General features: G+C 53.9%; 1 protein-coding gene across 2 annotated transcripts in view; it reads left to right on the plus strand.

The window, feature by feature from the left end:
- The first annotated feature begins 9,668 nt into the window (after positions 1-9,668).
- The window catches only part of tbp (TATA box binding protein), a 30,198-nt gene continuing 27,426 nt past the window's right edge, over positions 9,669-12,440 (plus strand). The window contains exon 1 of one of the 2 annotated variants that reach the window (XM_078213364.1): positions 9,669-9,786. The gene's annotated coding sequence lies outside the window, so the exon portion shown is untranslated. The remainder of the gene's footprint in view (positions 9,787-12,440) is intronic. The other variant, XM_078213365.1, reaches the window with a different exon arrangement.

Below are 12,440 nucleotides of genomic sequence, written 5' to 3' on the forward strand. Positions count from 1 at the left end.
ATGATTGAATGGCGGAGCAGACTCGATGGGCCAAGTGGCCTAATTCTGCTCCTATGTCTTATGGTCTTATGGAGTGGTCAGACAGAAAGAATAAAAGCAAGAAGCTGACATTAAGAAACAGTGGGAATAAGAAAAGTTTATGGAAGACATACAGTGTGAGAAAACAATATGAAAATAGATAGAGGGACATAAAAAATTAAGTGTGGTAAAGAATTGTTGAAACTCTAATGACTTCCATAGCTGTGGACAAGAAAGGGTTGAGGCCAGAGGCTGGATTTTCCCTCTGGGAGGGTGAGAAATAGGGGCCACAATTTTCTGACCATGTTGCGCCTGGTGCAGATCGTGCTAATCCAGGAAAATAGCATATGGGCGTTTGGCCTGGCGCCAAACAGTTTGCAATCTTCCCGATCCCTTTCTGCTGGCACAAACCAGATCTCACCCAGAAAGGGCATGAGGCTGATTAGCATGAGATTGATTTTGACTTCCTGCTGTCTTGGCAAAGCAGCCAGCATAATCAAAGACCCCACACACCCTGCACGTTCTCTCTTCCACCTTTACCTGGCGGGAAAAAGATATAAATGTCTGAGATCACGGACCAACCGACTCAAGAACAGCTTCTTCCCTGCTGCCATCAGACTTTTGAATGGACCTACCTCGCACTAAGTTGATCTTTCTCCACACCCTAGCTATGATTGTAGCCCTACATTCTGCACTCTCTCCTTTCCTTCTCTATTTCCAGTATGCTTTGTCTGGTCCTCTGTCCCAAGAGAACCGGGCAAGAAACAATACTTTTCACTGTAACCCAATACATATTACAATAATAAATCAAATCAAAAATCAATCTCAATAGTGAGTTTGGAATGCGATCATCCCTGCTTCCGGAATCTTCCCATGCCCCCCCACCCTCCCCATCACAAGTGGGAAGTCACATGGCTGCAAATCACTAATGGGACTTGAAATGTGTACCAAGCGACATGGATTACAAGGGCGAACAAGGAGGCCAGTACTGCTTAGCATTAACCTCCAGGGTGCAGAAGGATAAGTCAGCCGCTTTGATTTGATTTATTATTGTCACATGTATTAACATACAGTGAAAAGTGTTGTTTCCTGCGCGTTTAACAGACAAAACATACCGTTCATAGAGAGGGAAATGAGAGAGTGCAGAATGTAGTGTTACAGTCTTAGCTAGGGTATAGAGAAAGATCAAATTAATGTAAGGAAAGTCCATTCAAAAGTCTGACGGCAGCAGGGAAGAAGCTATTCTTGAGTCGGTTGGTACGTGACCTCAGACTTTTGTATCTTTTTCCCGAAGGAAGAAGCTGGAAGAGAGAATGTTCAGGGTGCATGGGCTCTTTAATTATGTTGATTATGTTGGTTGCTTTGCCGAGGCAGTGGGAAGTATAGACAGAGTCAATGGATGGGAGGCTGGTTTACATGATGGATTGAGCTACATTCATGACTTTTTGTAGTTCCTTGAGGTCTTGGGCAGAGCAGGAGCCATGCCAAGCTGTGATACAACCAGAAAGAATGCTTTCTATGGTGCATCTGTAAACGTTGGTGAGAGTCGTAGCTGACATGCCAAATTTCTGAGAAATTGGAGGCGTTGGTGGGCTTTCTTAACTATAGTGTCGGCATGGGGGGAACGAGGACAGGTTGTTGGTGATCTGGACACCTAAAAACTTGAAGCTCTTGACCCTATCTACTTTGTCCCCATTGATGTAGACATCAATGTTCTCCTTTACGCTTCCTGAAGTCAATGACAATTGCCTTTGTTTTGTTGACATTGAGAGAGAAATTATTGTTGCTGCACCAGTTCACCAGATTCCCTATCTCATTCCTGTACTCTGTCTTGTCATTGTTTGAGATCCGACCCACTACGGTGGTGTCGTCAGCAAACTTGAAAATCGAATTGGAGGGGAATTTGGCCGCAGTCTTAGGTGTATAAGGAGTATAGTAGGGGGCTGAGAACACAGCCTTGTGGAGCACCGGTGTTGAGGATGATCGTGGATCACCGCTGCTGTGGTGCAAGGTTGGGTGGATGGTGGGGGAGGGCTTGGCAAGACTAGAGATCCGCAGGTCGGGTCCACCACTGGTTTGGGGCACATGTGGCGATTATTCTCACTGGCTGCTGAGAGGCCCTTGAGGGACTGCTTATGATGGCACTTGTAAAACTCACTAATGTGCCCTCCACAACCTAGCGCAGCAGCGGGGCAACATTCTGGAGGTGGACCATGTGTATTCCTCTGAGGATGAGGGAATGGAGGAACAGCTTGAAGAGGACCCAGAGGATGGAGGACAGACGGTCCAGCATGTCAGGAGAACCAGGGGGGCCCTCATTGCTGCCAGATGCTCCGATTAGGAGACGTGGAGTCCTTCAGCTCCAGCCCAGCAACCACCCCCCGTCCCCCTCCTCCTCCCCCCGCTGCCTCTTCCGACGAGAACCTATTTCCCTTCCAAGAACCTTGTTTACCCTGCCCACCCTTTCAAGGATCCTGTCCACCCTACCAAAACCCTTGCCTACCCTTTCAGAATCCTTGTCCAGACCCCCCAGAGTAGCACTTCCAACTTCCCCCCTCCAAAGGTCTCACTGACATCACACCAAGGTGATGGGACTGGTTGGCTGTGTCGGTGATTGACTTGTCAGGGTGGAAGGGTGATGGCGGCTCGCTGTGAGGCAAGCTGTGGCGCTGCTCTGGTGCTGCCTAAGTCTGACTCCTACCTGTCTTCTGGGCTCATGTTTGAGTGAGGCCCTGGGATGACCTCCAGTGCTTCATCCTTCCATGGGCCTCTAGGATACTCCATGGGACAGAGGAACAGATGGAGTGAGTTCCAGAAACCTGTGTGTTACCTGGCACTATCAGTCCTGGAGGCCCAGCATTGCCTGCATCATTGTGTGAGAGCCCTCAGCAGTAGAACACTGCATCTGGAACAGTTCTGGACCCCCTGTGCAATTGCCCTCTGTGACTGGACCATGCTCTCGAAGCCCATAGCCATGGCCCTCTGTGTCTAAAGCATGCTCCCAAAGTCCTCAGCCATGGTCCTCAGACTCAGCCACGTCTTGGACTCTGCCACCCATGGCTACAAATGCCTGCCCCAGGCTTTCCAAAGCAGTTGCTACCCTTTCAGTGTTAGCCTGGGTGCCATGCAATGCCGGCACCATCCCTTCCACCTGAAGGCTGTGGAACTCCTCCAAGCTGCCTTGCAGTTGCCGGAATGTTGCTAACACCCCCTCCTGCAATCCTCAGCTCTGCCTCTGCGTTTCCAGCAGGCCTGGGAGAACTTCTTCCAGTGGCCCCACACCTGGTTGGGGACCAACTGTTTCCTGGGATCCATCAGACCTCCACCTGCCCAATCCCTTGGACGTTCCCGCCTCCACCTGAGGTGCATTAGCAGCTGTGTGGTGCTCACCAGATAGTGACCCCAAAACCTGTCTGCTAATTCCACCTACCGAGGTGTGTGTTTCTGCACTCGTGGATAGCACAGGTGATGTCTGTGATGCCTGGTCAGTGATTTCCTCAGAGCTTTCCACTGAGGTCCAGGAGAGGAGGTGTTTTTTGGAACACAGTTTGGGACTTTGAGCAAGGTTACAACAAAGTAACTATTTTAGTTACATTATAAACACCCTTATTATTCTCAACCCACCCAACCTTTGCTTAAGAAGCATGGTCAATTTTGATTATGTTTCGAAGTAAACACAAATCTTGACTTTGGTCAGCTGAATGGTTGACATGTACAGAAACTTACTGCTATGCTAATGTTTTCAAAGTAAGTGAATGATAAATTTGCAGAAGTGAAATTCCTGTATTCCTAACAGAGAATGCACAGTATCTGCTGCCCTTGTCCTGCTATGGTAGCAGTTGCAGGTTTAGAAGGTACTGTTGAAAGAGGCTTCGTGAGTTGCTGCAGTGCATCTTATAGATGTACACCCTGCTGCCATCGTTGAGTGTAGTGCGGGGAGTGAATGATGAAGGTGGTGGATGCCAATCAAATGGCATACTTTCTGGTTGTGGGATCGCTTAGCTCTGTCTATCGCATGCTGCTTCTGCTGTTTGGTATGCAAGTAGTTCTGTGTTGTAGTTTCAGCAGATTGACACCTCATTTATAAGTATGTCAGGTACTGCTCCTGCACTCATAGAAATCACAGAATCCCTACAGCACAGAAGGAGGCCATTCAGCCCATCAACCACAATCCCATCCAGGTGCTATCCCCGTAAATCCACACATTTACCCTGCTAGTCCCCCTGACACTAAGGGGCAATTTAGCATGGCCAATCAACCTAACCTGCTCATCTTTGGACTGTGGGAGGAAACCAGAGTGCCCAGAGAAAACCCACACAGACACGGGGAGAACGTGAAAACTCCACAGTCACCCAAGGCCAGAATTGAACCCGGGTCCCTGGCTCTATGAGGCAGCAGTGCTAACCACTGTGCCGCCCCTCATTGCACCAGGATTGATTTCCCCCCCAATTTGAAGGTAATGGCGGAGTGGGGAATACGCCAGACCACAAAGTTACACATTATACTTGTATACAATTCTACTGTTGCTGATGATCCACAGCACCTCAAGTATGCCCAGTTTTGAATTTCGAGATCTGTTTGAAATCTATCCCACTTAGCATGATGGTAGTGCCACATAACACAATGGAGGATACCCTTGATGTAAAGACAAGACTTAATCTCCACAAGGACTCTGTTGTGGTCACTCCCAACTGCGACAGGTAGATTGGTGAGGATGAAGTCAAGTAGGTTTTTCCCTCTTGTTGGTTCCCTCACAACCTGCTACATACCCAGTCTAGCAGCTATCTTCTTTAGGACATGCCAGCTCAATCAGTAGTAATGTTACCAAGCCACTCTTCGTGAGGACATTCTATCCCCTTGTCATCCTCAGCGCTCCTTCCAAGTGGTGTTCAAGATGGAGGAGTGCCAATTCATCAGCTATGGGAAGCAGTGGGTGGTAACCAGCAGGAATTTTTAAAAATTATTTCACAGGACGTGGGCATCACTGGCTGGGCCAGCACTTTTATTAACCATTGCTAATTTCTGTTCAGTTGATGGTGGTGGGCCACCGACTTGACCACTGCAGACCATGTGGTGTAGGTACATCCACAGTGCTGTTGGGGAGGTAGTTCCAGGATTTTGACCTAGCATCAGTGAAGGAATGGTGATATGATTCCAAGTCAGGATGGTGTGTGACTTGATGTTGTTCCCATTCTTCTGCTACCCTTGTTCTTCTAGGTGGTAGGGGTCACAAATTTGGAACATGCTGTTGAAGGAGCCTTGGTGAGTTGCTATAGTGCACCTTGTAGGTGGTACACACTGCTGCCAGTGTACATCAGTGGTGGACAGAGTGAATGTTGAAGGTGATAGTTGAGGTGTCAATCAAGAACGTTGCTTGAATATTATTGGATCCAGGCAAGTGCTCCTGACAGGCTTTAAGGAATCAGGTGGAGAGTTACTATTTACATAATTCCCAGTCTCTGACTTTTCCTTGCCCATGTTTGTCCTTATGACATGACACTTCATGGGGTTCAGAGTCCATGTTGAGGACTCCCAGGGCAACTCCCGCCCAACTGTACACCACTCTGCCACCACCTCTGGTGGGTCTGTCCTATCGATGGTTCAGGGATGTTGAGAGTGGTGTCTAGGACATTGCTGTCAGGTATCATTCTGTGAGTATGTCAGATTGTTGCTTGACTAGTCTGTGGGACAGCTGTATCAATTTTGGCACAGATGTTTGTAAGCAGGATTTTGCAGGGTCGATAATGCCATTGTTGTTTCTGGTGCCTAGGTCGATGCTAGGTGGTCCATCAGGGTTAGATCTTATAGCAATTTAATACAACTGAGTGGCCTGCTTGTCATGTAATAATCAACCACATTGCTATGGATCTGGAGTCACATATAGGCTGGACCAGGTATGCATGGCAGATTTCCTTCCCTGAAGGATATTAGAGGATTTTTATGACAATCGTTTTGTATTAAACTAGCTTTTAATTCGAGGTTTAATTAATTGAACTGGCAAAATGGCTGGCATGGTAGGATTGGAACCCATATCCCCAGAGCCTGGGTCTTTGGATTACTAGTCCAGTGACATTACCACTTCACCACTCACAACAGTACCTGAGAAAATTATGGATGTCTGGTCACAGTATTTGTTTTTATATATTTGCAAGATGAGGGCATCACTGGCTAGGTCAGCATTTATTGCCAGGTCTAATTGACTTTAAAGTAATGTGCTACTCTCTTGAACTTCTACAGTGCATGTGTTGAAGGTATTCCCACAGTGCAATTAGGAAATCGGTCAAAATCCTGAAATTCTAGCAACAATGATGGAACAGAGATATATTACTAAGTCAGGATGGTGTGCATTTTGGAGGGGCAAGGAGAGGGAACTTGGAGGTGGTGATGTCCCCATGCATCTGCACCAGCTGCCCTTGGCCTTCTAAGCAGTAGAGGTTGCAGGTTTGAAAAGTTCTGTCAAATTACTGCATTGGATCCCTGCCAAAATACAGCAGCAAAATACTCTTGAACACAAGAAATAGAAACAGGAGTAGGCCACCAGGCCCTTCAAGCCTGCCACACCATTCAATACGATCATGGCTGATCTTTGCTGGCCTCAACTCTTTTTCTGTGTCATTTCTCCAAAGCCCTCTATTTTTCAATCTATCAAATATTTACCCACCTCCATTGCAAGAATACTGGAAGAAGGAAAGCATTTGAAAGGAGGAGAGCATGATAGGATATCTCCTAAACACCATAATCATGACCATCTTAAAAAAAGACAAGACCCATTGCAGCAACAACAGAGGGGTAACTCTGCTATCCGCTACAGGGAAAGTAATTGCCAAAGGCCTTCTCAATTGCCTTCTCTCTGTAGCTGAAGAGCTCCTGCTGGAGTCACAATGTGGATTCTGTCCATTAAGAGGCAAACTGGACATGATCTTCACAGCAAGACAGGTCCTAGGAAAATGCAGAGAGCTGCAGCAATCTTTATTCATGGCCTTCTTTGACCTCATTTTCCAATGTTATTTCTGTCCTTTTTCTCTGCTTGCAGCAGAGCTTTGTCCCTGTCCTTCAACTTAGTTTCACAGTTAGCCAGGTCAGTCTCCAGCAAAGCCTTGGCTTGTTTCAGTTCTGTAATCATGCTAGTTGTGGTTTCATTATCTGCTCGAAGCTTGGAAAGCTCTACAACTTTACCTTCTATCGGAACCAGATGGCTTAGCGCTGCCACCTGATGTTGCAATTTGAATAATGCGACAGCCTTTTTAAAAAAAATCTACTTTTAAGCTCCTCTTTCCTCTTCAGCTCGTGCATTTCATTGCACTGACATGATCCGTGACCATCATGTGGTTTGGTTTTGTATCGTCTTTACCATTTTGTTGCTTTATTGGGGTTGTTCTATCCTTTTTAAGTCTGCATACTCTGCAACTTAAAAATTAAAATACTTTCAAAAGCTTTTAATATCTCATCAAAGCTGGTTGAGGATTTATCAATGCCTTGTATTAGGATTATTTCATCAGTAAGTTCATCAAAGACATATAAAATTATATTAACTCAGACTTCCTCTGATTTCCTCCCTAATCCCAATGTACTTATGCAATCTACAAAACTTCTCCACGATGCCCAATTTTGCACCTAGTTTGACCTTTGCATTAGCTTAAATCGGTCTGGTAGTTTTAATTTATCATCCATAGCTATTCTCCATAAGAGGGGAGTACAAGTTTTACTTTCGCTCTTCCAAGGTGGTGGTACTGTAACCATCCTGTCAATGCTCCTTCCCTGGTCTATCAGGCCTCGACAGGCTCCCATAATGATCGAGGGCCTGACTCTTCAAACCAGTCGACTCTTCATTAAGTCTTCAAAACAAGTCATTTGGGCCAAACAGCTCATTTGCAGCTCTGGCTGCTGTTTTTCTTTCTTCATCCATTCGCGCCCAGCCACCATGCGTTAGGCTGCTGACTTTGTAATAGCTACAGCATTCTATCAGCTGCACTGGTTAAACACTCAGTATGCTGTGCCTGATTAATGCTCTGAGACTTTTAAAGGTAGATCAACCTATTTTACAGAAATTTGCTCACCCTTCCAATTTGGCTAGGTTCTCTGACTCTACATTGGATCAGATTTGACTTTTCCTCTGCATAGTGTGTTTTTTTCTGCCCTTCAGCGTTTTCCTTCTCTTTGAAATTTTGTTCAGCCATTTGTGATCGGGGTAGGTCCTTTGACTCTGCATTCCATCAGGTCTGGCGACTGAGCTTTTTAAGGCAATCTCCCTTTGGTTCAGGCGCACTTCAGTCAGGTCATGAGACGCAAGGTTGTGCATGAAACGCAAAAGCCTAGTCTGCAGGTGCAACAGGTGATCAAGAAGGCAAATGGGATGTTGGCCTATATCGCAAGGGGGATAGAATATAAAAGCAGAGATGTCTTGCTGCATCTGTACAGGGCATTGGTGAGGCCGCAGCTGGAATACTGTGTGCAGTATTGGTCCCCTTATTTGCGGAAGGATATATTGGCCTTGGAGGGAGTGCAGAGAAGGTTCACCAGGTTGATACCAGAAATGAGAGGTGTTGATTATGAGGAGAGACTGAACAGATTGGGTTTGTACTCATTGGAATTTAGAAGGCTGAGGGGGGATCTTATAGAGACCGATAAGATAATGGAGGGGCTGGATAGGGTAGAGGTGGAGAGATTCTTTCCACTTAGAAAGGAAGCTAGAACTAGAGGGCACAGCCTCAAAATAAAGGGGGGTCAGTTTAGGACAGAGTTGAGGAGGAACTTCTTCTCTCAGAGGGTGGTGAATCTCTGGAATTCTCTGCCCACTGAAGTGCTGGAGGCTACCTCGTTGAATATGTTTAAATCACGGATAGATGGATTCCTGATCGGTAAGGGAATTAGGGGTTATAGGGATCAGGCAGGTAAGTGGAACTGATCCACTTCAGATCAGCCATGATCTTATTGAATGGCGGGGCAGGCTCGGGGGGGCTAGATGGCCGACTCCTGCTCCTATTACTTATGTTCTTAGGTCAGGATTTCATCAGACTGGCACGATCTTTTAGGTACATCTGCTGCCGCCTCCAGCAATGAAAACAAAATACTGTGAATGTTGGAAATTTGAAATTAAAAAATTGAAAATGCTGAAAAAAAACCAGTTCAATTCCTGGCTTGGGTCACTGTCTGTGCAGAGTCTGCACGTTCTCCCCATGTCTGCGTGGGTTTCCTCCGGGTGCTCCCATTTCCTCCCACAGGCTGAAAGACGTGCTGGTTAGGTGCATTGGCCGTGCTAAATTCTCCCTCAGTGTACCCAAACAGGCGCTGGAGTGTGGCGACTAGGGAATTGTCACAGTAACTTCATTGTAGTGTGCATGTAAGCCTATTTATGACACTAATAAATAAACTAAACTTTTTAAGCTTGGCTTTGTTGTTTTGCACTCTGTTTTCGCCCAAATCGCGGTCCAGTTGAAGGATCTTCTGCCCCTCGGTCCGTGCCAGGCTTGTGAGGCGGCGGTTGGCCGGAGGCAGGGTCCGGAGGAGGGGGGGGGTGGGTGGGAGATAAACACCAGCTCACAGCTCGAGCGCCCAACGGCCGCTGCCGCGTGAGCGGGAGCCCGGGTCACGTGGGCCCCGCCCCCCGCGCGGTGGCGGCTGGGAATGGCCAGCGCGCGCTCCTTTCCCCCAGCACAAGGGCGCGCGCGCGTTCGGGCAGGTTGTCGGGAGAAGGAGCGCAGCGCGCGAGCAGCAGGAGGGCCGCTCGGCCCCACAGTCCCGTCCTCTCTTGACTTCACCCCACCACTGGTGAGTGGACACTGTGCGGGCAGGGAGGTGGGCATGGAGGGGGGAGGGAACCGCTGGGCGGGATTATACCCAGCTGCATAGCTTCCAGATTCGGAGGGCAGCTGCAGCCACTGCCACCGGCCCAGATCAGGCCCGGCTCACTCGCTGCTGCACATCCCGGGGCTGAGCTCATCTGTGAGGGGTCAGGAGGAGCCCGGGCCCGGCGCTGATGGTGTTCTCCAGAAAAATAATGTCCCAGATATTCCTTTCTCTTCTCCCACACCCCCTCACTCCTCGTCCCCCTTCCCCACCCACACACCCCCCCACTCCTCGTCCCCCGTCTCCCCCCCGACTCCTCGTCCCCCTCCCCCCCCCACTCCTCGTCCCCCTCCCCCCCCCACTCCTCGTCCCCCTCCCCCCCACTCCTCGTCCCCCTCCCCCCCCCACTCCTCGTCCCCCTCCCCCCCCCACTCCTCGTCCCCCTCCCCCCCCCACTCCTCGTCCCCCTCCCCCCCCCACTCCTCGTCCCCCTCCCCCCCCCACTCCTCGTCCCCCTCCCCCCCCCACTCCTCGTCCCCCTCCCCCCCCCACTCCTCGTCCCCCTCCCCCCCCCCACTCCTCGTCCCCCTCCCCCCCCCCACTCCTCGTCCCCCTCCCCCCCCCCACTCCTCGTCCCCCTCCCCCCCCCACTCCTCGTCCCCCTCCCCCCCCCACTCCTCGTCCCCCTCCCCCCCCCACTCCTCGTCCCCCTCCCCCCCCCACTCCTCGTCCCCCTCCCCCCCCCCACTCCTCGTCCCCCTCCCCCCCCCACTCCTCGTCCCCCTCCCCCCCCCACTCCTCGTCCCCCTCCCCCCCCCACTCCTCGTCCCCCTCCCCCCCCCACTCCTCGTCCCCCTCCCCCCCCCACTCCTCGTCCCCCTCCCCCCCCCACTCCTCGTCCCCCTCCCCCCCCCACTCCTCGTCCCCCTCCCCCCCCCACTCCTCGTCCCCCTCCCCCCCCCACTCCTCGTCCCCCTCCCCCCCCACTCCTCGTCCCCCTCCCCCCCCCACTCCTCGTCCCCCTCCCCCCCCCACTCCTCGTCCCCCTCCCCCCCACTCCTCGTCCCCCTCCCCCCCCCACTCCTCGTCCCCCTCCCCCCCCACTCCTCGTCCCCCTCCCCCCCCACTCCTCGTCCCCCTCCCCCCCCACTCCTCGTCCCCCTCCCCCCCCACTCCTCGTCCCCCTCCCCCCCCACTCCTCGCCCCCTCCCCCCCCCACTCCTCGCCCCCTCCACTCCTCGCCCCCTCCCCCCCCACTCCTCGCCCCCTCCCCCCCCACTCCTCGCCCCCTCCCCCCCCACTCCTCGCCCCCTCCCCCCCCCACTCCTCGCCCCCTCCCCCCCCACTCCTCGCCCCCTCCCCCCCCCACTCCTCGCCCCCTCCCCCCCCCACTCCTCGCCCCCTCCCCCCCCACTCCTCGCCCCCTCCCCCCCCCACTCCTCGCCCCCTCCCCCCCCCACTCCTCGCCCCCTCCCCCCCCCACTCCTCGCCCCCTCCCCCCCCCACTCCTCGCCCCCTCCCCCCCCCACTCCTCGCCCCCTCCCCCCCCACTCCTCGCCCCCTCCCCCCCCCACTCCTCGCCCCCTCCCCCCCCCACTCCTCGCCCCCTCCCCCCCCCACTCCTCGCCCCCTCCCCCCCCCACTCCTCGCCCCCTCCCCCCCCACTCCTCGCCCTCCCCCCCCCCACTCCTCGCCCCCTCCCCCCCCCACTCCTCGCCCCCTCCCCCCCCCACTCCTCGCCCCCTCCCCCCCCCACTCCTCGCCCCCTCCCCCCCCCACTCCTCGCCCCCTCCCCCCCCCACTCCTCGCCCCCTCCCCCCCCCACTCCTCGCCCCCTCCCCCCCCCCCACTCCTCGCCCCCTCCCCCCCCCACTCCTCGCCCCCCCCCCCCCCACTCCTCGCCCCCCTCCCCCCCCACTCCTCGCCCCCTCCCCCCCCCACTCCTCGCCCCCCTCCCCCCCCACTCCTCGCCCCCCTCCCCCCCCACTCCTCGCCCCCCTCCCCCCCACTCCTCGCCCCCCTCCCCCCCCACTCCTCGCCCCCCTCCCCCCCACTCCTCGCCCCCCTCCCCCCCCACTCCTCGCCCCCCTCCCCCCCCACTCCTCGCCCCCCTCCCCCCCCACTCCTCGCCCCCCTCCCCCCCCACTCCTCGCCCCCCTCCCCCCCCACTCCTCGCCCCCCTCCCCCCCCACTCCTCGCCCCCCTCCCCCCCCACTCCTCGCCCCCCTCCCCCCCCACTCCTCGTCCCCCTCCCCCCCCACTCCTCGTCCCCCTCCCCCCCCACTCCTCGTCCCCCTCCCCCCCCACTCCTCGTCCCCCTCCCCCCCCACTCCTCGTCCCCCTCCCCCCCCACTCCTCGTCCCCCTCCCCCCCCACTCCTCGTCCCCCTCCCCCCCCACTCCTCGTCCCCCTCCCCCCCCACTCCTCGTCCCCCTCCCCCCCCACTCCTCGTCCCCCTCCCCCCCCACTCCTCGTCCCCCTCCCCCCCCACTCCTCGTCCCCCTCCCCCCCCACTCCTCGTCCCCCTCCCCCCCCACTCCTCGTCCCCCTCCCCCCCCACTCCTCGTCCCCCTCCCCCCCCACTCCTCGTCCCCCTCCCCCCCCACTCCTCGTCCCCCTCCCCCCCACTCCTCGTC

This window comes from Mustelus asterias, chromosome 5, assembly GCF_964213995.1.
Source record: "Mustelus asterias chromosome 5, sMusAst1.hap1.1, whole genome shotgun sequence".
NCBI lineage: Eukaryota > Metazoa > Chordata > Chondrichthyes > Carcharhiniformes > Triakidae > Mustelus > Mustelus asterias.